A 27,038-nucleotide genomic window follows, 5' to 3' on the forward strand; every position below is an offset into this window, starting at 1 on the left:
TGGCTATATATTTGTGGATCCTTTTCTGGGTTCTCTATTCTGTTCCATTGATCTATGTGTCTGTTTTTGTGTCATTACCATACTGGCTTTATGACTAAAGCTTTGTAACACAGCTTAAAGTCTGGAATTTTGATGCCTCCAGCTTTGTGTTTCTTTTTCAACATTACTTTGGCTATTCAGTCTTTTCTGGTTCCAATACATTTTAGAATTGTTTGTTCTGGCTCAGTGAAAAATGCTGGTGTTAGTTTGATAGGGGTTGCATGGAATGCATTGAATTGCTTCGGGTAGTATCAACATTTTAACGATATTTTTTCTTCAGACCCATGAGTGTGGAATGCTTTTCCATTGCTTTGTGTGTTCTTCATTTCCCTCGTAAGATTTCTATAGTTTTCAGCATACAGATCTTTTGCCTGTTTGGTTAGGTTTATTCCTAGGTATCTTATGGTTTTGGGTACAATTGTAAATGAGATCAATTCTTTGATATCTTTTTCTGCTGATTCATTATTGGTATATAAAGTTCAGCTGATTTCTGTACATTGATTTTATATGCTGCAACTCTGCTGAATTCATGTATCAGCTCTAGCAGTTTTTGGGTGGAGTCTTTTGGGTTTTCCACATGGAGTAACATGTCACCTGTGAAGAGTGAAAAGTTTGACTTCTTCATTGCTGATTTGATGCCTTTCATTTCTTTTTGTTGCCTGATTGCTAAGGCTAGGATTTCCAACACTATGTTGAACAACAGTGGTGAGAGTAGAATTCCCTGTCATGTTCCTGATCTTAGGGGAAGAGCTCTCAGTTTTTCCCCATTGAGGATGATATTAGCTGTGGGCCTGTCATATATGGCTTTTATGATGTTGAGGTATGTTCCTTCTATCCCTACTTTCCTGAGGGTTTCTATCAAGAATGGATGCTGTATTTTTTCAAAAGCTCTTTCTGCATCTATTGAAAGGATCATATGGTTCTTATCCTTTCCTCTATTAATGTGGTGTACCATGTTGATTGATTTGCAAATATTGAACCAGGCTTGCAGCCCAGGAATAAATCCCACTTGATCATGGAGAATAATTCTTTTTTTTTTTAATTTTTTTTAACGTTTATTTATTTTTGAGACAGAGAGAGACAGAGCATGAATGGGGGAGGGGCAGAGAGAGAGTGAGACACAGAATCGGAAGCAGGCTCCAGGCTCTGAGCCATCAGCCCAGAGCCCAGATGCGGGGCTCGAACTCATGGACCGTGAGATCGTGACCTGAGCTGAAGTCGGAGGCTTAACCGACTGAGCCACCCAGGCTCCCCGGATAATAATTCTTTTAATGAACATTTGCTAGAATATTTTTGAGAATTTTTGCATCCATGTTCATCACGGATATTGGTCTGTAGTTCTTATTAGTTGGTCTTTGTCTGGTTTTGGAATCAAGATAATGCTGGCTTCATAGAATGAGTACGGATGCTTTCCTTCCATTTCTATTTTTTGGAACTGTTTGGGATGAATAGGTATTAACTCTTCTTTAAATGCCTGTTAGAATTCCCCTGGGAAGCCATCTGGTCCAGGACTCTTATTTGTTGGGAAATTTTTGATAACCGATTTGATTTCTTTATGGTTTATGGAACTGTTAAAATTTTCTATTTCTTCCTGTTTGAGTTTTAGTAGTGTGAGAGTGTCTAGCAATTTTTCCATTTCCTCCAGATTGTCCGATTGTTGGCATATAATTTTTCATAGTGTTCTCTTATAATTATTTGTATTTCTGTGTTATTGATTGTGATATCTCCTCTTTCATACCTGATTTTATCTTTTTGGGTCCTCTCTCTTTTCTTTTTGAGAAGTCTGGCTAGGTGTTCATCATTTTTGTTTCTTCTTTCAAAAAACCAGCTCTTAGTTTTATTAGATTCTGTATCATTTATTTCTGCTCTAATCTTTATTACTTCCCTTCCTTTGCTGGCTTTGGGCTTGATTTGCTGCTCCTTTTCCAGCTTCTTAGGAGTAAGGTTGGGTTGTGTATTTGGGACCTTTCTTGCAATGTATTTTCCTCTTAGGACTCCTGTTGTTGCATCCCAAAGGGTTTGGACTGTTGTGTTTTCATTTTCATTGGCTTCCATGTATTTTTTAATTTCTTCTTTAATTTCCTGGTTAACCTGTTCATTCATAACTTGATATAATCATATATGTCAGTTTTTCACATTATGGTTTTTTACCCAACCTAAACCTCATGAAGATATTCTTGTACAATTTCTTCCATTACTTTTACCTTTCATTTTGACTTTAATGCATCTACCAATACCATTCCCATTGTACCATGCTGTATCCCCTCCCTATCCCTTGTTAACGAAATATCCTTTCATTATAACCAAGCTGTCTTCCGTAAGAGAAGAGCTCAAAAATTTCCAAAATGTATCAACACATTAAGAGAGATTGAGAAGAAGGTGTAAGAGTACCACTTCTTCCTCTGTGTTCCTAAAGCACCCTGTCCACAATTGTATTAGAGTATTTAGTACACTGATGTAATAATTTATTGAGATGGCTGATTCCTTTTGTAGAAATCTCCTCTTGAAAAAAATTGGAAATAGATTGAATTACATGAAGACTCTAGAGTATAACAAACCTAGATACCAGTTCCAGGTTTACCCTTAAAAATAACAATAAAGGAAATGGGAGTATAACATTACAAAAAAAAAAAGTCTAAGAGACTCAGACCAATACTGACATAATGATGCCAAATTGACCAAAAAGTAATTTTCAAAGCAAGACTAGATCCTGGATTCTTGGGGGCAGCTTCTGGCTCCACTAATTATTAGCTGTGTGACCTTGGGTAACCTCTATGTGCAGAATCTTCATCATAGGGATGCTGAAGATTAAATAATTTCAGTCACATAAATCTCTTATACAAGTGCTTGGCACATGGGAATTTAATCAATATAAGTGACCTGATATTAGTGCCCCAAGATAATTTAAGCCTAAATGAAGTTCTTATCAAGCATGCTAGCAAACCACACCACACTTACTCTCTTATGTTTTATTTTAGGAAAATATTCAGCAACAACAGGTAAGTTTTGCATTCATTAACTAATGCCCTTTACCATTTAGAATTATGAGAAACTTTTGCAGACTCTACCTTACATAATTTCAGCTTTTCACATATAAGAGTGCTTATTTGTTTTAACTTCTCTCTTCCTTTCTCAGAAACTTATTTAGCATAAAATTTTAATCGTACTCATAAAATGAAAAAGAATAAATACAATCTAACTGTAAAGATAAAGACTTCTTGCCATTGGCTCATAGTACCAAGTATTGGAAGGTTTGGAGTGTTATTCTTGACAGAGATAAGAATGTTAAGAAGATCCTTAATCTTCTATCAGTCAAACCACCCTAATTTATTTATTTGTCTTTGTATTTTAGGAAATATTGAGAGCATCCTCAGTAAGTTCCATTCCTATTTCTCAGTTTGAATGGTTTCTGAGCACCAAAATGTATGAAGACCTTTAGCAAAATCTGATCATTAGCATATCAAGCTCTGCAAATCTTAGTATTACTTCTCATTCCACACTATTTCCCATTAGTCAGCATTTTGTAGATTACTGATAGTATCCAGGAAAATTTAATTGCATTGATTAACTAAGAGAACAACAGAAAACTTAATAGCCATTTTAAAAAATATACATTCTAGGGGTGCCTGGGTGGCTCAGTCGGTTAAGCTTCCAACTTCGTCTCAGGTTATGATCTCACCTTTCATGAGTGTAAGCCCCACGTCAGGCTCCATGCTGACAGCTCAGAGCTTGGAGCCTGCTTCAGATTCTGTGTCTCCATCTCTCTTCCCTCTTCCGCTCATTCTTTCTCTCTCTCTCTCTCAAAAATAAACATTAAAAAATTTATAACTCAGTCAGTTAAGCATCTGACTCTTGGTTTCCACTCAGGTCATGATCTCACGGTTCATGAGTTCCAGCCCCACATCAGGCTCTGTGCTGATGGTGCAGAGTCTGCTTGGAATTCTCTCTCTTTCCCTCTCTCTCTGCCCCTCCACTGCTCACTCCCTCTCAAAATAAATAAACTTAAGTTTTTTTTAAATAAATAAAAATATATATTCTATATACTATAAATGAAGAGAGTCCAGTTTGGAGAAAAAAGAAAGGGGTGATGGAAAACAGCATAATGTTCTACCTACCACTTTCCCTAATTTCAACCTTATCTTTGCACTGGATAGAATGCAAAAGTGTGCTAAAGCTTATATCTTCAAAAGCAGAAAGAGAAAGCACAGTGAAAGCCACCAAATGGGTCAACTTTTAAATGATAGGAAGCTTTCAACTCTTTTAATTATCTTTTAAAAAACATAATTTTCTCCCATTAAAAAAATTATTTGCATATCTCTTTTGTGAGGTGCCCACTGAAGTCCATGACTGACAACTTTGTTCTAATCCTGAAGCCTATATTAATTCCTTTATTTTATACCTTCCCATGTCCTAAACATATTCTTTTTTTTTTTTCCTTTTTGGTTTTAGTTTTTTTTTTTCTTTTTGGTTTTAGTTCTTACCAGAAACTCGATCATCCATTAGTAAATTACCTTCCAAAGTCCATTAGATTTGAATTTCTTTTTTTCCCCTTATTTCTGTTTCTGGTTCCTATTGGGAAAAAAATTATTTATTCCTTAGCAATCTCTGCATTCAATAAATAGAACAAAATCTTAAGGAAAAATTAAAGTGTACTAATTAATAGATGGTACTAATAAGAGAAGTGTTGTCCTAGGTAGTTAATTCATATAACAGAAAATGCTAACAGAAATAGAACTATTAAGTCTCTACTTTTGCTAAGGAAATATGACTTAAATATGCAATGACTTAATATCTATCATTTTTAGATTAACAAAACTCAGTGTTGGTGGGGTTATAAGGAAATAGATATATTCATGTTTTTAAGAGAAAATACTGTATACTACAACAAAATCTAGCAAAGATCTTAAACACATAGCTCTAGAGGAATAGCTAAGCAGAATGTAGTTAAATAATCCAACTTACTATTATATTATAATTAGGAATGACAATTGTGAAGATGGTTAAGTCTAGACTCTACAATGTAATAAAAGGTAGAAAAGAACTTAAATGTATGTGTACACTGTAATCAAAATAGGAAAACATGCACCCAGTGTTTATAGCAGCATTATCAACAATAGCCAAAATTATGGAATAGCCAAATACCCATTGACTGATGAATGGACAAAGAAGACATGGAATAAATTGTGTCTTTATAAACTTTGGAAATCTTATCGTGTTTTATTACATTGTGAATTCATACAAAAGATTTTTAAAATTACTGATATTTGGGGCTTTCCTCTAATATTTTTATTGTTCAACCAATTACATACATAATTTAAAAATGTTATGGAATTATAGTAAGGTACATCAATTTCCTACAGCAGCTATTTGACTCATTAGAATTACTTCTTAATATTCCATGTTCTACTATATTCTTTTTGTTTGTTTTTTTTACTGATTTTATTATTTATCTGTAATGGTATTTGTTTTTTCTATTTTAAATTTTTAGACATCCCAAAAGCTGTACATAATTTATGTACCCAACTTATGAATTTGGAGATAAGTATACATCCATGAAACCATCACCACAATATATGCCATTAACCATCAAAAGTTTCATCTCTCTTCTTTATCTCTCTCTCTCTCAATCTCTTTTTTTTTTCTTTTTGGTAATAAGAACACTTAATGTAAGATCTACCCTTGAAACACATTTTGAAGCATACAATACAATATTGTTGACCATAGGCACTATGCTGCACAGAACTCTAGGACTTATTCATTTTATATAACCAAAAGTTGTACCCTTTGACTAATTAATATCTCCCTATTTCTCCCTCCTTAGCCCCTGGCAATCACCATTCCACTATTGCTATTATGAGCTTGGCTATTTTAGATTTTACATGTAATTAAGATCATGCGGTATTTGTACTTCTATGTCTAACTTACTTCACTTAGCATAATGTCCTCTGATTTTATTCATGTCACAAACAGCAGGATTGTCTTCTAAAGGCAGAATAATACTCAGTTGTGTATATATTCCACATATTCTTTATCCATTCATTTATCATTATATTGCTTCCATGAATTGGCTACTGTGAATAATGCTGCAGTAAACATGGGGGTGCAGGGTTCTCTTTGAGATACTGATTTCAATTTTCTGGATAATACTAGAATTAGGATTGATGGATCATTTGGTGGTTTCATTTTTTGCTTCTTGAGAAAACTCCATTGTGTTTTCTATAGTAGCTGTAGAATTTACATTCCCACCAACAGTGTATGAAGGGTCCCTTCATATATATATATATATGTATACATTATTAGTGACATTGAGAACATTTTCATACATGTTGGCCATTTGTATGTCTTCTTTTGAGAAATCTCTGTCCAGGGCCTTTGTTTATTTTTTAATCTGCTTATTTTGGGTTGTTATTGTTGTTGAGTTGTATGAGTTCCTTTAATATTTTGGACATTAACCCTTTATCAGATACATAATTGGCAAAATTTTCTCCTAATTTGTTGGTGAAAACTACTTCATTATTTAATATGTGGATATCCACTTTTCCCAACATCACTGATTGAGGAAACTATTCTTTCCCCACTGTGTGTTCTTGGTACTCTTGTCAAAGATCAGTTAACCATATATGCGTGAGATTATTTCTGGACTTTCTTCTGTTCCATTGGTCTGTATATCCATTTTTATACCAGTATCACACTATAGTTTTGTATTATATTTGGAAATTAGAAAGTGTATTCCTCCAGCTTTGTTATTGCCCAAAATTTCTTTGGCTATTCAAGGTCTTCTGTAGTTCCATATCAAGTTTAGCATTATTTTCTGGGGGAAAAAAAGTGTCATTGGGATTTTGATGGGGATTAAATTGAACCTGTAGATCAGATTGCTTTGGGTAATACAGACATTTTAACAATATTAATTCTTCCAATTCATGAAAATAAATATCCTTCCTTTTATATGTGTCTTCTTTAATTTCTTTCATCAGTGTTTTAAAGTTTTCACTATATAAGTATTTTTACCTTCGTGATTAAGTTTATTCCTAAGTATTTTTATCTTTTTGATACAATTGTAAATGATATAGTTTCTTAATTTCCTTTTCAGGTAAATCATTATTTGATATAGTTTCTTAATTTCCTTTTCAGGTAAATCATTATTAGTGTATACAAATGCAACTGATTTTTGCATGTTGATATTCTATCCTGTAACTTTGCTGACTTCATTTATCAATACTAATAGTTTTGTGAAGGGTTTTGTGAAGTCTTTAGGGTTTTCGACATATTAGCTCATATCATCTGCAAGCAGAGACCATTTTACTTCTTCCTTTCAGATTTGGACATTTTCCATTTCTTTTTATTTTCTATTGCTCTGGCTAGGACTTCTAGTACTATGTTAAATAGAAGTGGTGAGAAAGAGGGGAGCTTGGGTTGGTTAAGCATCCAACTTCAGCTCATCACTATTTGTGAGTTTGAGCCTCTCATTGGGCTCTCTGCTATCAAAATGGAAACCACTTTGGAGCCTCTGTCACCCCCCACCTCTCTCTCTCTCTCTGCACCTTCCTCCACACTCTCTCTCTTTAAAAAATAAATAAACATTTTAAAAGAAGAAGTGGTGAGAAAGAGAGAGAAAAATCAAGAGGTGTCCATCAAAGGATGCAAAGTTTCAGTTATGCAAAATAATTCAGTTCTAGAAATTTATTGTATAACCTAAGGTCTATTATTGACAATAGCTATTGTATACTTAAACTTTTGCTAAGAGGGTAAATCTTATGTTAAGTGCTTTAACCATGAAAATAGAAAATAAATTTTATATATATAATTTTTTTGATCAAGCATTTTTATTCTATTCTTTCTCCACCTTCTTTCTTCTTCTTCTTTATTTTCCTCCCTCTTTATCTTGATTTAGCCTTATATCTTTTTGATTCTCTATGTGGATTTCTTTTCTCCCCTTTTATTTTTCTCTTTTTATGGGATCAGACCCACTCCCCTCTCCTTTTTTCCCCAGGGTTACTTCAACAAACAAATTAAAGCACATCTGTGAAGGTCCAAACATTCCACCACTACAAGCAAGAAGGAGCTCTGCAGAGGACTGAGCTCTGCAGATCTCTGCAGTGGGATAGAGTAGCCAAAACACAACAACAAAGTGCATACCACATACACCAAAACCACTTCTATGAGTGCCAGGCCCTGGCAGTATATGACCCATTTTTAATATAAAGGTACTCTAAGGTGCAGGACACATAACACACTTTTAAAACACACAAAAGAGAGAAATGTAGCCAAAATTACAAAATGGAGAAATTCTCCCCAAAAGAAAGTTCAAAAAGAAATCATAGCCAGAGATTGTTGCTCTGTACCATTGTGTTATCTGTAATTTCATGTTCCTGGTGATGTACTCTGGTCCTTTGTAGTCTTTGCTGATTTCCACTGATTTATTGTTCAAAACAGATAAAATTAATATATCTGCACAACAATATATGATAACAGTCATCAGACTACTAGCTGGTCTTGAAAAGAGCATAGAAGACACCAGAGAAACTCTTACTGCAGAGATCAAAGACTAAGAACTAGTTAGGATGAATTTCAAAATGCTATAATTGAGATGCAAAGTAAACTAGGTACAGTGACAGCAGGATTGAAGAAGTAGAGGAGAGAATAGGTGAAAGAGAAGATAAAATTATGAAAAATAATGAAGCTGAAAAAAAGAGGGAAAGGGAATTACTAGATCATGAGGGGAGACTTAGAGAACTAAGTGATTCCATGAAACAAAACAATTATCTGTATCATAAGACTTCCAGAAGAAGAGTGAGAGAAAGGGGCAAAAGGTTTATTGGAACAAATGATAGTTGAGAACTTCCCTAATCTGGGGAAGGAAACAGGCATCCAAGTCCTAGAGGCACAGAGAACTTCCTTTAAATCAACAAAAACAGGTCAACACATGACATATCATATCATAGTGAAAGTGGCAATATACAAAAGTAAAGAAAGAATTCTGAAAACAGCTAGGGACAAATAGACCTTAACCTACAAAGGTAGACACATAAGGTTAGTAGCATTCCTGTCCTCTGAAACTTGGGAGGCCAGAAAGGAGTGGCAGGAAATATTCAATGTGCTGATAGGAAAAATATGTAGCCAAGAATCCTTTATCCAGAGAGGCTGTCATTCTGAATAGAGTAGAGGTAAAGACTTTCCCAGACAAAGAAAAAATGAAGTTTGTGACCACTAAACCAGCCCTGCAAGAGATCCTAAGTGGGATTCTCTGAGTGGAAATCAGCAAAGACTACAAAGGACCAGAGAATATCACCAGAAACATGAAATTACAGATAACACAATGGTACTGAGTTCATATCTTTCAATAATCACTCTGAATGTAAGTGGACTAAATGCCCCAATAAAAAGACATAGGGCAGCAGAATCGATAAGCAAAAATAAGATCCATGCATATGCTGCTGCCTACAAGAGACTCACTTTAGACATGAGGACATCTGCAGATTGAAAGTGAGGGGGGTGGAGAACCATCTACCATGTTACTGGATGTCAAAAGAAAGCCAGAATAGTCATACTTAGACAAACTATATTTTGAAACAAAGACTATAACAAGAGATAAAGAAGGGCATATCATAATTAAGGAGTCTATCCATCAAGAAAAACTAACAATTATATATTTGTGACCCAATGTGGAAGCCCCCAAATATATAAATTAATTAATCACAAATATAAGCAAAATTATTGATAATAGCACCATAATTGTAGAAGACTTTAATACTCCACTTAACAGCAATGGAAAGATCATCTAGGCAAAAAATCAATAAGGAAACAACAGTTCTCAATGACACATTGGACCAGATGGACTTAACAGATATATTCAGAATATTTAATCCTAATGCAGTAGAATACACATTCTTTTTGACTACATATGGAACATTCTCCAAAATAAATCACAGATGGGGCCACAAATCAGCCCTCAACAGGTACAAAAAGATTGAGATCATACCATGTATATTTTCAGATCACAACACTATGAAACTTGAAATCAACCAAAGAAAAAGTTTGGAAAGCCCCTAAATACATGGAGGTTAAAGAACATCCTACTGAAGAATGAATGGGTTGACCAGGAAATTAAAGAAGAAATTTAAAAATACATGGAAGCCAATGAAAATGAAAACACAACAGCCCAAACCCTTTAGGATGTAGCAAAGGCAGTCCTAAGAGGAAAATACATTGCAATTCAGGCCTATCTCAGGAAGCAAGAAAGGTCCCAAATACACAACCTAACCTTACATCTAAAGGAGCTAGAAAAGCAGCAGCAAATAAAGCCCAAAGCCAGCAGAAGAAGATGAATAATAAAGATTGTAGCAGAAATAAATGTTATAGAATCAAAAAAACAAAAACAAAAAACCTTGTAGAACATATCAATAAAACTAAGAGCTGGCTTTTTGAATGAATACACAAAATTGATAAACTCCTAATCAGACTTCTCAAAAAGAAAAGACAGAGGATCCCCCAAAATAAAATTACATATGAAAGAGGAAAGATCACAACCAATAATACAGAAATACAAAGAATTACAAGAATACTAAGAAAAATCATATGCGAACAAACTGGACAATATGGAAGAAATGGAAAATTCTTATACACTCATACACTTCCAAAACTCAAATGGGAAGAAGTAGAAAATTTGAACAGAGCCATAACCATAAAGAAATTGAATTGATTATCAAAAATCTCCCAACAAATAAGAGTCCTGAGTCAGATGGTTTCCAGGGGAATTTTACCAGACATTTAAAGGAAAGTTAGTATCTATTCTTCTCAAACTACTCCAAAAAATCGAAATGGAGGAAAAGCTTCCAAACTCATTCTATAAATCCAGCATTACTTTGATCCCAAAACCAAAGACCCCACTAACAAGGAGAATTATAGGCCAAGGTCCTTGAGGAAGATGGGTGCAAAAATTCTCAACAAGATACCAGCAAATTGAATTTGACAGTACATTAAAATAATTATTCACCATGATCAAGGGAAATTTATTCCTGGGATGCAGGGCTGCTTCAACATTTGCAAATCAATCAATGTGATACATCATGTTAATAGAAGAAAGGATAAGAACCATATGATCCTTTCAATAGATGTAGAAAAAGCTTTCAGTAAAACATAGCATCCTTGATAAAAACCTTCAAGAAAGTCAAGATAGAAAGAACATATCTTAACATCATAAAAGCCATACATGACAGGCCCACAGCTAATATCATCCTCAATGGGGAAAAACTGAGAGCTCTTCCCCTAAGATCAGGAACATGACAGGGAAATCTACTCTCACCACTGTTGTTCAACATAGTGTTGGAAATCCTAGCCTCAGCAATCAGGCAACAAAAAGAAATGAAAGGCATCAAATCAGCAACTAAGAAGTCAAACTTTTCACTCTTCACAGGTGACATGTTACTCCATGTGGAAAACCCAAAAGACTCCACCCAAAAACTGCTAGAGCTGATACATGAATTCAGCAGAGTTGCAGCATGTAAAATCAATGTACAGAAATCAGTTGCATTTTATACACCAATAATGAATCAGCAGAAAAAGATATCAAAGAATTGATCTCATTTACAATTGTACCCAAAACCATAAGATACCTAGGAATAAACCTAACCAAACAGGCAAAAGATCTGTATGCTGAAAACTATAGAAATCTTATGAAGGAAATGAAGAACACACAAAGCAATGGAAAAGCATCCCACACTCATGGATCTGAAGAACAAATATTGTTAAAATGTTGATACTACCCAGAGCAATTCAATGCATTCAATGCAACCCCTATCAAAATAACACCAGCATTCTTCACAGAGCTAGAATGAACAGTCTTAAAATTTTTATGGGACCAGAAAAGACCAAAATAGCCAAAATGATGTTGGAAAAGAAAACCAAAACTGGGAGCATCAAAATCCTGGACTTTAACCTATATTACCAAGCTTTAGTCATCAAGACGGTATGGATTGGCATGAATACAGGCACATAGATTGATGGAATAGAATACAGAACCCTGTATAAGACCCACAAATATACTGCAAACTAATCTTCAACAAAGCAAGAAAGAGTATCCGATTGAAAAAAGAGTTTATAGAGACTCTAGTAAATGGTGCTGATAGAACTATACAGCAACAGGCAGAAGAATGAAATTGAACAGCTTTATTACCCTATACACAAAAATAAATTCATAATGGATGAAAGACCTAAATGTGAGACAGGAAACCATCAAAATCCTAGAGGAGAAAACAGGCAGCAACCTCTGTGACCTAAGCTGCAGCAACTTCCTACTTGACATGTCTCTGGAGGCAAGGGAAACAAAAGCAAAAATGAACTATTGGGACCTCATCAAGATGAAAAGCTTCTGCGCAGCAAAGGGAACAATCAATTAAACTAGAAGGCAACCGACAGATGGGAGAAGATATTTGCAAATGACATATCAGACAAAGGGTTAGTATCCAAAATCTATAAAGTACTTACCAAACTCAACATTCCCCTAAAAACAAGTAATCCAGTGGAAAAATAGGCAGAAGACATGAACAGACACTTTTCCAAAGAAGACATCCAGATGGCTAATGGACACATGAAAAGATGCTCAGCAGCATTCATCCTCAGGGAAATTAAAATTAAAACCACAGTGAGATACCACCTCACACCTGTCAGATGGCTAAAATTAACAACTCGGGAAACAACAGATATTGGCCAGGATATAGAGAAAGGGGAACACTTTTGCACTGATGGTGGGAATGCAAACTGGTGCAGGCATTCTGGAAAACCATATGGAGATTCCTCAAAAATTTTCAAGAGAACTACCCTATGACCTAGCAACTACATTACTAGGAATTTATCCAAAGGGTACAAAAATGCTGATTTGAAGGGGCATATGCACCCCAATGTTTATAGCAGCACTATCAACAATAGCAAAAGTATGGAAAGAGCACAAATGTCCACCACTGATGAATGGAAAAAGAATATATACATATATGTGTGTGTGTGTGTGTGTGTGTGTGTGTGTGTGTGTGTATGTGTATATATATATATATACACAGCAATGAAAAAGAATGAAATCTTGCCATCTGCAACAACATGGATGGGACTGGAAGGTATTATGCTAAGCAAAATAAGTCAGTCAGAGAAAGACAGATATCATGATTCTTCTGATAGGTGGAATTGGAGAATCATAGCGGATGAACATAAGCGGATGAAAAATAAAATAAAAATGGAGAGGGAGGCAAAATATAAGAGACTCTTAAATACAGAGAACAAACTGAGGGTTGTTGGAAAAGGGGGTTAGTGGTGGGGGGGGGGTTAAGTGGGTGACTGGGCATTAAGGAGGGCACTTTTTGGGATGAGTACTGAGTGTCATATGTAAGAGATGAATCACTGGATTCTGCTCCTGAAACTAAGACTACAGTGAATGCTAACTAACTCGAATATAAAAAAAATAAAATAAAATAGAAAATAAATAGCACCAGAAAACAAAAGAGAGAAGGGAAAGATGATGGCAGATTAGGAGGACCCTAGGCTCACCTATTCCCATGAATACAACAAAATAACTGTCAAATCATCCTAAATACCCCAGAAATCAACCTGAAGACTGGCAGAACAAACTGTACAACTAAAGGTAGAGACGAAGCCACATCAAAGAAGGTAGGAAGTGCAGAGACATACCTTAAGTGAGAAACAGATCATGGCTACTGTGGTGGAGAGGGAGTTGTGGTCACAGAGAAGGGTGAAAGACCGGCTAGCACACAGGGGAGCCAATAGTGGAAGAAGAATCCCCATAGCAATAAGCTTGCAAAAATTAGAGGGATCAAATTTTATGAGTTTTTGCACCAGTGTCCTTTAGAACCAGAGTTCTAAAGGTCAGTGTGTTGGCTGTGTGAGAGCTCAGAGGGCATTTGGGCTGCTCTTGGAAAAAGGCAGTGCAAACAATCCACGGATGTATAGCATGGAAACAGTAATCTGAAGAGCACCTGGGGCACACAGTGGGGAGGTTAGTTGCCTGACTTGGAGCATGTCCCAGAAGGCAACATTCACAGAGAAACAACTCCAGAAACAAAGGAACTGGCAGGCACCATTTTCCTCCCCTTATCCTCAGCATAAATACATAAATACAGCATAAATACACCTAAAGTAACCAGCACAGCACCAACACTTACAACCTAACCAGGTTATACAAAGCCCTGCCACCCCTCCCATGCACTGGTAGAACTGCCCTTCCCACTCATGCTTGCCTCAGTCCAAGCAATGGGGGCTGCCTGCCCCAGAAGACCCTACCCAACATGCATCTCCTGACTTGGGAGTTTTGTTGAGCCTCCATTTTGGTGGCAATAGTGACAAGTCTAATTTCATAAGCAGACCAGAGCACACCTAGTTAAAAACACACCACATTCAGACCAGGGACCAAACACTGCTCACAACAGGTAAAAAAAAAAAGCCTCTGCAGATGACTGGCCTGAAGGATAAAGTGGCTAGGACATAACAGAGCACACACATCATATATTGGAGACACTCCCAGAAGTTCCAGGCCCTGTGGAATAGGGTATACTGCACCTCAGGGCACTACGGACCTCTTCTTCCGAGTCTTTGTGCTTGAGAATAGGAGACAAAGCTGATTTCCCTAACACAGAGACTACAGGGCATAGACACTTAGACAAAATGAGAAGACAGAGGAATTTGTACCAAGTGAAAGAACAGGACAAGGTCATGGTCACAGAACTAAGTAAAACAGATATATGTAATATGCCTGATAGATAATTTAAAGCAATAATAAGGATACTCGCTGAACTTACAAAAAGCATGGAGAACATCAGTGAGACCATTAACACAGACATAAGAAATAACATAGCAGAGATGACAGGCTCAATAAACAAAATGAGAAACATGCTTGATGAAATGGACAACAGGTTTGAAGACGCAGAGAAACAAAACAGTGACCTAGAAGACATAGTAAGGGAAGCTATAAAGCTGAACAAAAGAGACAGAAAAGAATTATGCAAAATGAGAATAGACTTAGGGAATGCAGTGACTCCATCAAATGTAATAACATTTGTACAATAGGAATCCCAGAAGAAGAGAGAGAAAAGGGGGCAGAAAATGTTTTGAGGAAATAGTAGCTAAGAACATCCCTAAATCTGGGGGAAGAAAACAGGTATCCAGATCCAGAAGGCACAGACAGTCCCCATTGAAATCAGTGGAAGCAGATCCAAATCACGACATTGTAATTAAAATGGAAAGTAGTAGTGATAAAGAAAAAATATTAAAACCAGCAAGCAAAAGAAGACAGTTACATACAAAGGATACCCCACAGACCATCAGGGATTTTCAGCAAAAAACTTCCAAGCCAAAAAGGAGTGGCATAATATATTCAAAGTGCTAAATGGGAAAAACTTGCTGCCAACAATACTCTATGTAGCAAGATTATCATGGAATGAGAGATTAAAGAGTTTCCCAGGCAAACAGAAATTAGAGTTCATGACCACTAAACCACCCCTTCAAGAAATATTAAATGGGACTCCCTAAGTGGAAATGAGAGACCGGAAATGACAGTAGGGATGTAAGAAACACAAAAGCAGTAAAAATGAATATTTCCATTAAAAATATCAGTCAAGGAACTCACAAAATTAAAGGATGTAAAATATGACACATATACCTAAAATGTGGAGAGGAGAGGAGAAAAGAATGGAGTCAAACTTAAATGAGCATCAACTTAATACAGACTATTATATGCAAAAGAGGTTATATACAAACCTAATGGTAACCCTGTATCAAAAACCACTAATAAATATGCAAAGAATAAAGAGAAAGAAATCCAAACACACTATTAAAGAAAAACAGAAAACCATGAGAACAAGAAAGATAAGAAAGGATCAGGGAAAATCTTCAGAAACAACCACAAAATAAGTAATAAAATGGCAATGAATACATATCAATAATTACTTGGAATTTAAATGAACTAAATGCTTCAATCAAAAGAGAGAGTGGCAGAATGGATTTAAAAATAAGACCCATCTGTATTTTGTCTACAGGAGACTTGTTTCAGACCTAAAGACACCTGCAGATTGAAAGTGAGAGGATGGAGAAACACTTATGCAAATGGGTATCAAAAGAAAGCCAGAGTACCAATACTTATTTCAAACAAACAAGACCTTGAAACAAAGACTGAAACAAGAGACAAAGAAGGACACTAAGTGATAATAAAAGGAACAATCTAACAAAAAGATATAACAATTGTAAAGTTGTATGCAACCAATGCGGAAACACCCAAATACACAAAACAATGAATAACAAACATAAAGGAACTAATCTACAATAACACAATAATAGTAGGGACAGCTGGGTGACTCAGTCAGTTAAGTATCTGACTCTTGATTTCAGCTTAGTTAATGATCTCATGGTTCATGAGTTCGAGACCTGTATCAAGGCTCTACACTGACAGTGTGGGACCTGCTTGGGATTCTCTCTCTCCCTCTCTTTTTCTCTGCCCCTCCCTTGCTCACTCTCCCTCTCTCTCTCTCTCTCTCTCTCTTTTTGAAAGAAAGAAAGAAAGAAAGAAAGAGAAAGAAAGAAAAAAATATACAATAATAGTGCAGACTTTAACACTCCCCTTACAGCAATGGACAGATCATCTAAACAGAAAATCAACAAAGAAATAATAGCTTTGAATGACACACTGGAATACTTGAATTTAACAGATACATTGAGAACCTTTCATCTTTAAATAGCAGAATACACATTCTTTTCAAATATAGGTGGAACATTCTCCAGAATAGATAACATATTAGGCCACAAAAGAAGCTGCAACATATTTCAGAAGATTGAAGTCATACCATGCATCTTTTCTGACCTCAACACTATGAAACTAGAGGTCAACCACAAGAAAAAGGCTGGAAAACCAAAAATACATGGAGGTTAAATGACATGGAGGTTGTATGACATGCCACTTAAACCTAATGGTAAACCTATATCAAAAACCACAATAAATATGCAAGGAATAAAGAGAAAGAAATCCAAATACATCACTAAAGAAAAACATAAAACCATGAGAGCAAGAAAGATGAGAAAGGATCAGAGAATCTTCAGAAACAACCAGAAAATAAGTGACAAAATGGGTCAACCAGTAGATCAAAGAAGAAATAAAAAACTAATGGAACCAAATGAAAATGAAAAAAATGATTCAAAACCACTTGGATTCAGCAAAAGTAATTCTAAGAGAAAAGTCTATAGTAATACAGATTCACCTCAAGAATCAAGAAAATCACAAAAATCTAACCTCACACATAAAGGAGCTAGAAAAAGAAAAACAAAAGAAGCCTAAAGCCAGGAGAAAGAAAGAAGGAAGGAAATAATAATGATTATAGCAGACATAAATTATATAGAAACTAAAAAAACAAAAAAAAAACAAAAAACAAAAACAAAAACACAACAATAGAAAAGATCAATGAAACCAAAAGCTGGTTCTTTGAAAAAATCAATAGAATTGATAAAGTTGTAGAGAAAAAGAACCCAAATACATAAAATCACAAATGAGAGGGAAGAAATAACAACTAATACCACAGAATTATAAGATATTATAAAAAAGTACATGCCAAAAAATTACACAATTTCCAAGAAATGGATAAATTCCTAGAAATATACAAACTACAAAAACTGAAGCAGAAAGAAATAGAAAATTTTAACAGACCAATTACCAGCAAAGAAATTAAATCAACAATCGAAAAACTTCCAACAGGAGTGCTTGGGTGGCTCAATCAGTTATAAATCCAATACTTGACTTCAGTTAAAGTTATGATTTCTTGGTTCATGAGATTGGGCCCCATGTCTCTTCATCAGGCTCTGCACTGACAGTACAGAGCTTGCTTGAGATTCTCTCTCCCTCTCTCTTTGTCCCTTTCCTGCTCTTTCTCACTCCTTCTCTCTCTCAAGATAAATAAATAAACATTAAAAAAAAAACCTCCTAACAAACCAATGTCCAGGACCAGGTGGATTCACAGTCAAATTCCACTAAAGATTTAAAGAATTAGTACATATTCTTCAAAAATTATCCCCCCCCCAAAAAAAGAAAAAAAAAAACCTTCTAAATTTATGTTATAAAAAAAAACCTTCTAAAACCAGCATGACTCTGTTACCAAAATCAGATAAAGACTTGATAAACAAACAAACAAACAAACTACAGACCAATATCTCTGATGAACAGTGATGCAAAAATCCTCAACAAAATACTAGCAAACAGAATCCAACAATACATTAAAGAAATCTTCACCCATTCACCACAATCATTTGGAATTTAATCCTGGGTTGCAAGTGTGGTCCGACATTCTCAAATCAATCAACGTGATACATCACATCAATAAGAGAAAGGATAAGAACCATATGGTTCTTTCAATAGATGTAAAATCATCTGACAAAGTAAAATATCCATGTATCATAAAAGCCTCAACAATATAGGTTTAGAGGGTATCTACCTCAACATAATTAGGGCCATATATGAAAAACCCACAGCTAACATCATCTTTGATAGGGAAAAACTGAGAACTTTCCCCCTAAGGTCAGGAACAAGACAAGGATGTCTACTCTCCCCACTTTTATTCATTTATGCTGTGGAAGTCTTAGCCACAGCAGTCAGACAACACAAAGACATAAAAGATATGGAAATTGGTGAGAAAGAATGAAAACTTACCTTATTTGAAGATGACATGATACTCTATATAGAATACCTGAATGATTCCACCAAAAAATTTGCTAGAACGGATACATGAAGTCAGTAAAGTCACAATGTACAAAATCAATGTACAGACAACTATTTCATTTCTATACAATAATAATGAGGCATCAGAAAGAGAAATTAAGAAAATAATCCCATTTATAATTGGACCCCAAATAATAAGATGCCTAGGAATAAAGCTAATCAAAAAAGTAAAAAACCTATACTCTGAAAAATATAAAACATTGATGAACAAAGTTGAAGAGGACACAAAGAAATAGAAAGACATTCCACACTTATGGATTAGGAGAACAAATATTTTTAAAATATCCACACTATTCAAAGCATTGTACACATTTAATGCAATCCCTACCAAAATACCAACATTTTTCCAACATTTTTCACAGAAATAGAACAATCTTAAAATTTGTATGGAACCACAAAAGACCCCAAATACCCAAAGTAGTCTGGAAAAAAAGGGGCAAGGCTGGAGGCCTCACAATTCCCAACTTCAAGTTATATTACAAACCTGTGGTAATCAAGTCAGTATGGCACTAGCACAAAAATAGACACATAAATCAATAGAACAGAACAGAAAGCTCAGAAATAAACCCGCAATTATATAGTCACTTAATCTTGACAATGAAGGAAAGAATATCCAATGGGAAAAAGACAGTCTTTTCAACAAATAGTGTTGGTAAAACTGGAAGACATTTTTCCAAAGAAGACATACAGATGGCCAACAGACACATGAACAGATGCTCATTATCACTTATAATCAGAGAAATGCAAAACAAACTACAATGAAATATCATCTCACACTGGTCAGAATGGCTAAAATCAACAACACAAGAAACAACAAGTGTTGGCAAGGATGTGGAGAAAAAGGAGCTCTGTTGCACTGTTGGTGGGAATGCAAAATCATGCAACCACTGTGGAAAACAGTATGGAGTTTCCTCAAAAAGTAAAAAATACAACTACCCTATAATCCAGCAATTGCACTATTGGGTATTTACGCAAAGAATGCAAAAACACTAATTCAGGATGACTGGGTGGCTCAGTCAGTTAAGTGTCCAACTTAGGCTCAGGTCATGATCTCATTGCTCATGAGTTCAAGCCCTGCATTGCGCTCTGTGCTGACTGTTCAGAGCCTGGAGCCTGCTTTGGATTCTGTGTCTCCCTCTGTCTCTGCCCCTCCCCCCCCATCTCTCTCTGTCTCTCAAATATAAATAAAAACAGTAAAAAATAAATTTAAAAAACAGTAATTCAAAAGGATGTGTGCACCGTATGTTTTTTATAGCAGCATTATTTGCAATACCCAAAATAAAGAAGTAGCCCAAGCATCCATTGATTCGTGAATGGATAAAGAAGATATGGCATATATATACAATCAAATATTATTCAGCCATAGAATGAAATCTTGCCATTTGCAACATGGATGGAGCTAGATGGTATAATGCTAAGAGAAATAAGTCAGAGAAAGACAAATCTTATATGATTTCACTCATATGTGAAATTTATGAAATGAAACAAGTGAGGAAAAGGAAATAAAGATAGTGAGAGCGAGGTAAACCAAGAAACAAATTCATATCTATAGAGAACAAACTGATAGTTACCAGAGGGGAGGTGGGTGGGAAGATGGATAAAATAGGTGATGGAGATTAGGGAGTCACTTGTCATGAGGAGCACCAGGTGATTAAAATTTAAAAATTTTAAATTTTAAAAAGAATGCAAAAAAAGAAAAGAAAATAGCAAAAGGTGCAGGAGGAAACTTTTGCAGGTGATGGATAATTTCATGGCATTGATTGTGATGATCCTTCATTGGTGTATACTTATCTCCAAACACTTAATGTCTACATGAAATGTCTATGATATTTTATATCAATTATACACATAGCATGAAAAGTACAGCATAGGGAATATAGTCAATAGTGTTATAATAACATTATATAATGGTAAAAGGTAACTAGACTTATGGTGAGCATATTGTGATGTATATATCATTGATGAATCACTATGTTGTACACTTGAAACTAATACAATATTGTATGTCAACTATATTTCTATTTAGAAAAGAAAACACTGGTCAACAAAAATGATTAGGAGCTGGAAAAAAATATTCTATCCACTAAAAAAAAATAAATTTCCAAACCAATAATGTGTAGCCAGAATAGAAGAGGAAGATGGGGGTACCTGGGTGGCTCAGTTGGTTGAGTGGCCAATTTCAGCTCAGGTCATGATCTCACAGTTTGTGGGTTTGAGCCCTGCATCAGGCTCTGTACTTGTAGCTCAGAGTCTGGAGACTGCTTCAGATTCTGTGTTTTCCTCTCTCTCTGCCCTTCTTCCATTCACTCTCTCTCTCTCTCTAAAATAAATAAACATTAAAAAAAAGAATAGAAGAAGAAGTAAAGTGACTGAATAGGAAAAGAGAAAAGTAAGAATTAAAAAAAAATGAAAGAGTTTTTCCCAGAGCAAAACATAAATATAAATAAAACGTATGCATAAACTGAAATGGAAGAATTTTAAATGCATATATATTAATTTTATATCTCTCAGCTCTATTTAAGGATAGAAAGGCATGGCTAAGGGGAATTATATGTCTTCATTTAGATCTCATGCATAGACTTATCACTTGGTACAGATACTACACAGGGGACAAAATAACATTTGGGTTCCTCAAGGTCATTTCCACTCTTTGTATGTCTATTAATACATGAAGGACTCTTATCTGGTCAACAGCTTCAAGTCAAATGATGCAAATATTTTGGCACCTTGTTAGTGTCATTTTCAAAGTGCATCTTAGAAAAAATTATTGATAGACATTATGATGTATATATAAAGATTAACTAAAAACATATTTTTGTGTTGTGTTTCAGAAAAAAATGCACCACCTACTGGTAAGTTATTTTACTATTTAATAACTATAAAGTACAAATGTGTGGTAAAGGATTTTAGTCACACTGGCTATTTTCATTCATAACTGTGCAAAAACTAAGCATTTCAATGAGTTATTAAAAACACCTTTGATATTTAACTCCACTGATTTCCAGAGAATACATTGATAATTAAGTCAACTGACTTGTCAATAATAAATTAGAATTTTTTACTAAGAAGAAACATATACAAAAGTATTTAAGGAAATAAGATGGGCTCAGAATCCAGGCAGAGATAAAGGAAAATAAAGTTTAAATAAAACTTTGAAAAGAACAAATACATCTTATGCACAGTAACTATAGGGTTGTTGAAAGGCTGGGCAACATTATGAGGAAGGAAAAAGAAGGTTGGATATGCTTATGATCCTTCAGATTAACAGATAATAATTTAAAAACAGAATAGAGAAAAGAAATTAAGAAAAGTAATAACATGGTGGTGGTGGTGGTGGTGGTGGTGGTGATAAACAGTAAAAGAAGTGGTAGGGAAGAAAACTGAAAAAGTAGAGTTTGCAAAAAATAAACTGAGGATAGTTTTCCAGTAGGAGAAGTTTAAAAACTGCTTCTCTGGACATGTTCCAACTGAGACAAATTGTATGAATCAGTGAAAATGATGAGTACCTAGGGAAAATGATCACATGAGCTTACATATTTTTTAAATAAGAAGAAAGAAAGAAAACCAAATATCAAACATATCTACCTGGGTAGATATGTTTTAAAGGGCAGATTTTAAGAATTTCAGAAAATAAATGTAACATACTTTGTCACAAATCCCATAAACCAATTCCTTTATTACTATAGTCCCTGAAATCCTAGAAGAGTAACTTATGAAAATGAATAAAGAAAAAAATTAAAAATATGAATTGATATGGAATCAGTAATCAAAAAAATCTTTCTCCATAACCAGATGTCTTCTCTGATGAGTTCTACCAAATATTCAAAGAAAAAATACTTCAAATCCTGCATGGAGTTTTCTTGAAAATAGAAAAAGAGGGTACAGACCCAAGTCATTCTGTAAGGCTATGTTAACAAATACCGAGATGAACAGAATGATAAAGAAATTTGAGAAACTCAGAAATGCATTACACAAATGTTCACATCATGTTCACATAATCGTAAATGTTCACAAATGTTGACATATGGCAAAACTTCCCTGCAGAACAGTGGATAAAGTCTTTTTCATAAATGACTTTGTGACAAGTAGATAACCATACAGAAAAGAAAGGAAGAAAGCATATCCCTACCTCACATCAAACTTCAGTTCCAGTGAATTACATATAAATATGAAAGACAAAAAATAGTTTTTATAAAATAATATAGAAATAATCACCATGAACTTGGAGTACAAAAAGATTTCTTTAAAAACACTCAAAACCTACTTACTATAAGAAAATAACATGATACATGTGGGAGGGATTCATAATCAAGAACATTTGTTCATCAAATGCCACAAAGTGAAAAGGCAACATTAAGTAGAAAAGCATATTTACAACACATAAAAAAATAAAAAACATTTTAAGACTAGTATCAGAATATGAAGAATTCCCACAGAAAGAAAACAATTTGGAAGGGCCAAGACGGTGGAGCAGCATGAAGTTCTTGGCTTCTCTCATCCCTGAATGCAGCTAGATCAGCACCAAACCATTTTGTACACCTAGGACATTGTACTGAGGATTAACACCACAATCTGCATAACTTAAGCCACAGAACTCAGCAGGTACACAGTGTGGAGAGGTGAACTGGGGGAGAGAGAAGCCGCAGAGGGTGGGGAGCTGTTTTTGTGGAGACAGGACAGAGAAAGGTGGGGAGAGTGTGGCACACCAGGAGAGTACAAAAAAAGTACTCCTCCAAAAGTAGCTGGAGAGAAAAAGAGTGGAGACGCTCACAAAGGACTGAACAAGAAATCTGTTCCCTAAAAACACTGATGGGGAGAAATGAGAGGATTTCAATACCACTAGGACTCTATAAATAGGAGACTGTAGAGTCGGAAATTCTGGAAATCAATACCTGGCAGTGCTCAAGTGGAGAGGAAGGGTGAATCCCCAGGAGGAGGCAATGAGGTCTGAGGGGTCAGTGGGCCACCTGGGGAGAAGGATTTCCCCCGCTTGGAGGACATTTGGAAGAGGCCGTTTGGCCTCCCCATTGGCAAAGGTCCCAGCGGACCCCAGAAAACAGCCACATTTGCTGGTATTGGAACAAAGATGGCAGCGTGTGATGAAACTTGGCGCCAGTTATTTGTTGTGATTTGCCATAATCTCTGAACTGCTGCCACTGTGCAATCACATGAATTTTTGCTGGGGCAAGCTGGCACCCGGCCACAATCTCTGAACCTCTGCTACAGTGCAATCTCATGAACGCCATCACAGTAATGTTCTCTGGGGCAAGCCAGTACCCAGCCACTGCTCAGTGAGGCCCTCCCCAACGGGTCAGAGCAGGTCCAAGCCACAAGGTTCTCAGAAGTTACAGGTTTGGAAACATAGCCCTATGTGAGATAAAATTCAGGAGAGAGGTGACGCCTAGCAGGCTGATGGCTTGGACACAGTGTAGAAACAGGGAGTGGATGGAAGCTGGAGACAAAGAGAGGTGCTTGATTACCAGTAAGTGAGAGCTGAGTTCCTGTGCCAGAGACTGGGAAGCTGAGTGAAGCCATTTTCACCTCTCTTGTGCATGCACAAACATGCGCAAGTGCACATGTGCCACACTGATCCACCTCAGTAAGCTAAGCAGCTTACTAGTGGAAAACGAAGCCATCACACCAAGTCCTGCCCAACTGTACCCACCAAGCACATGCCCTAGAGGACCACCACACACCCCTCTGCCTGCTTAGTGTACAAACTATAAAGTGCTTCATAGTTTGACTTCTAGGGGAAACTGGATGTAATTTCTTTTGGATTTCATTCTGTTTGCTGGTCCATCTATTCATTTCTTTCTTTCTTTCTTTCTTTCTTTCTTTCTTTCTTTCTTTCTTTTTTTGCTTTCGTTTAAATTTTTTTCCCTCCTTCCTTTTTCTTGGATACAGAAAGAGAAAATTTTATTTTTATTTTTATTTTCCATTTTTTAAATTTCTTTTTACTATTTTTTTATTTTTGTAAATGTTTTTATTCTATTTCACTTTCTTCATTTCATTTTATTCTATTTTATTGTATAATTTTTTTAAATTTTAAACTTTTTCTTACTTTTTTTCTTCTTCTTTCCTTTTTTCTCTATTCTACCAAGTTTCATTCAACAATCCGACCAAAACACACCTAGGATCTAGCTTTCTTTATTTGATTTTTTGTGTGTTTTTTTAAATTTTTTTAATTTTAATTTTAATTTTATTAGTTCTTTTTCTTCCTGCAAAATGACAAAATTAAGGAATTTGCCCCAAAAGAAAGAACACGAAGAAATGACAGCCAGCAGGTTAATCAACACAGATATAAGCAAGATGTCTGAACCACACCTTAGAATCACAATAATAATACTAGCTGGGGTTGAAAAAAGCACAAAACCCTTTTCAGAGGATATGAAAGAAGTAAAATCTAGTCAGGATGAAATTAAAAATGCTATAGCCAAGATGCAATTTTGAATGGTGCCACAGCAGCAAGGATGGATGAAGGAGAGCAGCAAATCAGTGATAAAGAAGACAAAATTATGAAGAACAATGAAACAGGAATAACAGAGGGAAACTAAGGCAAAAGAGCACAATACAAGAATTAGAGAACTCAGTGACTTATTAAAAAGGAATAATATCTGAATCATAGGAGTCCCAGAAGATGAAGAGAAAGACAACATGGTAGAAGGTTTATGTGAGCAAATTACAGCAGAAAACTTTCCTAATCTGGGGAAAGACACAGATATCAAAATCCAGGAAGCACAGAGAACTCCCATTAGATTCAATGAAGACTGACCATCAACAAGGCATATCATAGCCAAATTCACAAAATACACAGACAAGGAAAGATATATGAAAAAAAACAAGGGAAAAAAGTCCTCAACATATAAGGGAAGATAGATCAGGTTCACAGCATACCTATTCACAGAAACTTGGCAGGCCGGAAAACTGGCAGGATATATTCAGTGTGCTGAATTGGAAAAATATGCAGCCAAGAATTCTTAATCCAGGAAGGCTGTCATTCAAAATAGGACAGATAAAGAGTTTCCCAGACAAACAAAAACTAAAGGAGTCCATGATCACTAAACCAGCTCTGCAAGAAATTTTAAGGGGGATTCTCTGAGGGGAGAAAAGATGAAACAAAACAAAAAAGTCAAAAGCAACAAAGACTAGAAAGGACCAGAGAACACCACCAGAAACTCCAACTCTACAGGCAACACAATCGCAATAAATTCATATCTTTCAGTACACACTAGAAATGTCAATTAACTAAATGCTTCAATCAAAAGACATAGAGTATCAGAATGGATAATAAAACATGATTTTAGAAACCCATTTCACAAGAGACCCATTTTAGACTAAAGACAACTTCAGACTGAAAGTAAGGGGATAGAGAACCATCTATCATTGTAATGGTCGCCAAAAGAAAGCCGGAGTAGCCATACTTATATCAGACAAATTAGATTTTAAAATAAAGACTAACAAGAGATGATAGGGCATTTTGTCAAAATTAAGGGGTCTATCCACCAAGAAGATCTAACAATTCTGAACATTTATACCTCTAATGTGAAGCACTGAAATATATAAAGCAATTAATCACAAATATACAGAAACCGATTGATAATAATACCATAATAATAGGGAACTTAAACACCCCACCTACACCAATGGACAGATCAGCTAAACAGAAAATCAACAAGGAAACAATGACTTTGAATGACACACTGGACTGGATGGACTTAACAAATATATTCAGAACATTTCATCCTAAAGCAGCAGAATACACATTCTTCTCAAGTGCACATGTAACATTTTCCAGATTAGATCACATACTGGAACACAAATCAGCCCTCAACAAATACAAAAAATCAAGATCATACCATGCATATTTTCAGACCACAATGCTACAAAACTCGAAATCAACCACAAAAAAACTTTGAAAAGACCATGAATACCTGGACATTAAAGAACATCCTACTAAGGAATGAATGGGTTAACCAAGAAATTAAAGAGAAAGTTAAAAAGTACACGGAAGTCAATGAAAATGATAACACGACAGCCCCAAATCTCTGGAATACAGCAAAAGCAGTCATAAGAGGGAAGTATATAGCAATCCAGGCATTCCTAAAGAAGGAAGAAAGTCTCAAACACACAACCTAACCTTATACCTTAAAGAGCTGGAAAAGGAATAGCAGAGAAAGCCCCAAACCAGCAGAAGATGGAAAATAATAAAGATTAGAGTAGAAATCAATGATCTCAAAATCAAAAA

At 35.4% G+C, this 27,038-nt stretch overlaps 1 protein-coding gene across 1 annotated transcript in view; it reads left to right on the top strand.

Moving 5' to 3' along the window:
- LOC109260713 (uncharacterized) overlaps window positions 1–27,038 on the top strand; it is a 113,788-nt gene that overhangs the window by 26,264 nt on the left and 60,486 nt on the right. The window contains exons 5-7 of the mRNA XM_053905165.1: window positions 3,018–3,038; window positions 3,392–3,412; window positions 21,625–21,645. The gene's annotated coding sequence lies outside the window, so the exon portion shown is untranslated. The remainder of the gene's footprint in view (window positions 1–3,017; window positions 3,039–3,391; window positions 3,413–21,624; window positions 21,646–27,038) is intronic.

Source organism: Panthera pardus, unplaced genomic scaffold (assembly GCF_024362965.1).
Source record: "Panthera pardus isolate Hobbes unplaced genomic scaffold, ASM2436296v1 HiC_scaffold_17, whole genome shotgun sequence".
Lineage (NCBI taxonomy): Eukaryota > Metazoa > Chordata > Mammalia > Carnivora > Felidae > Panthera > Panthera pardus.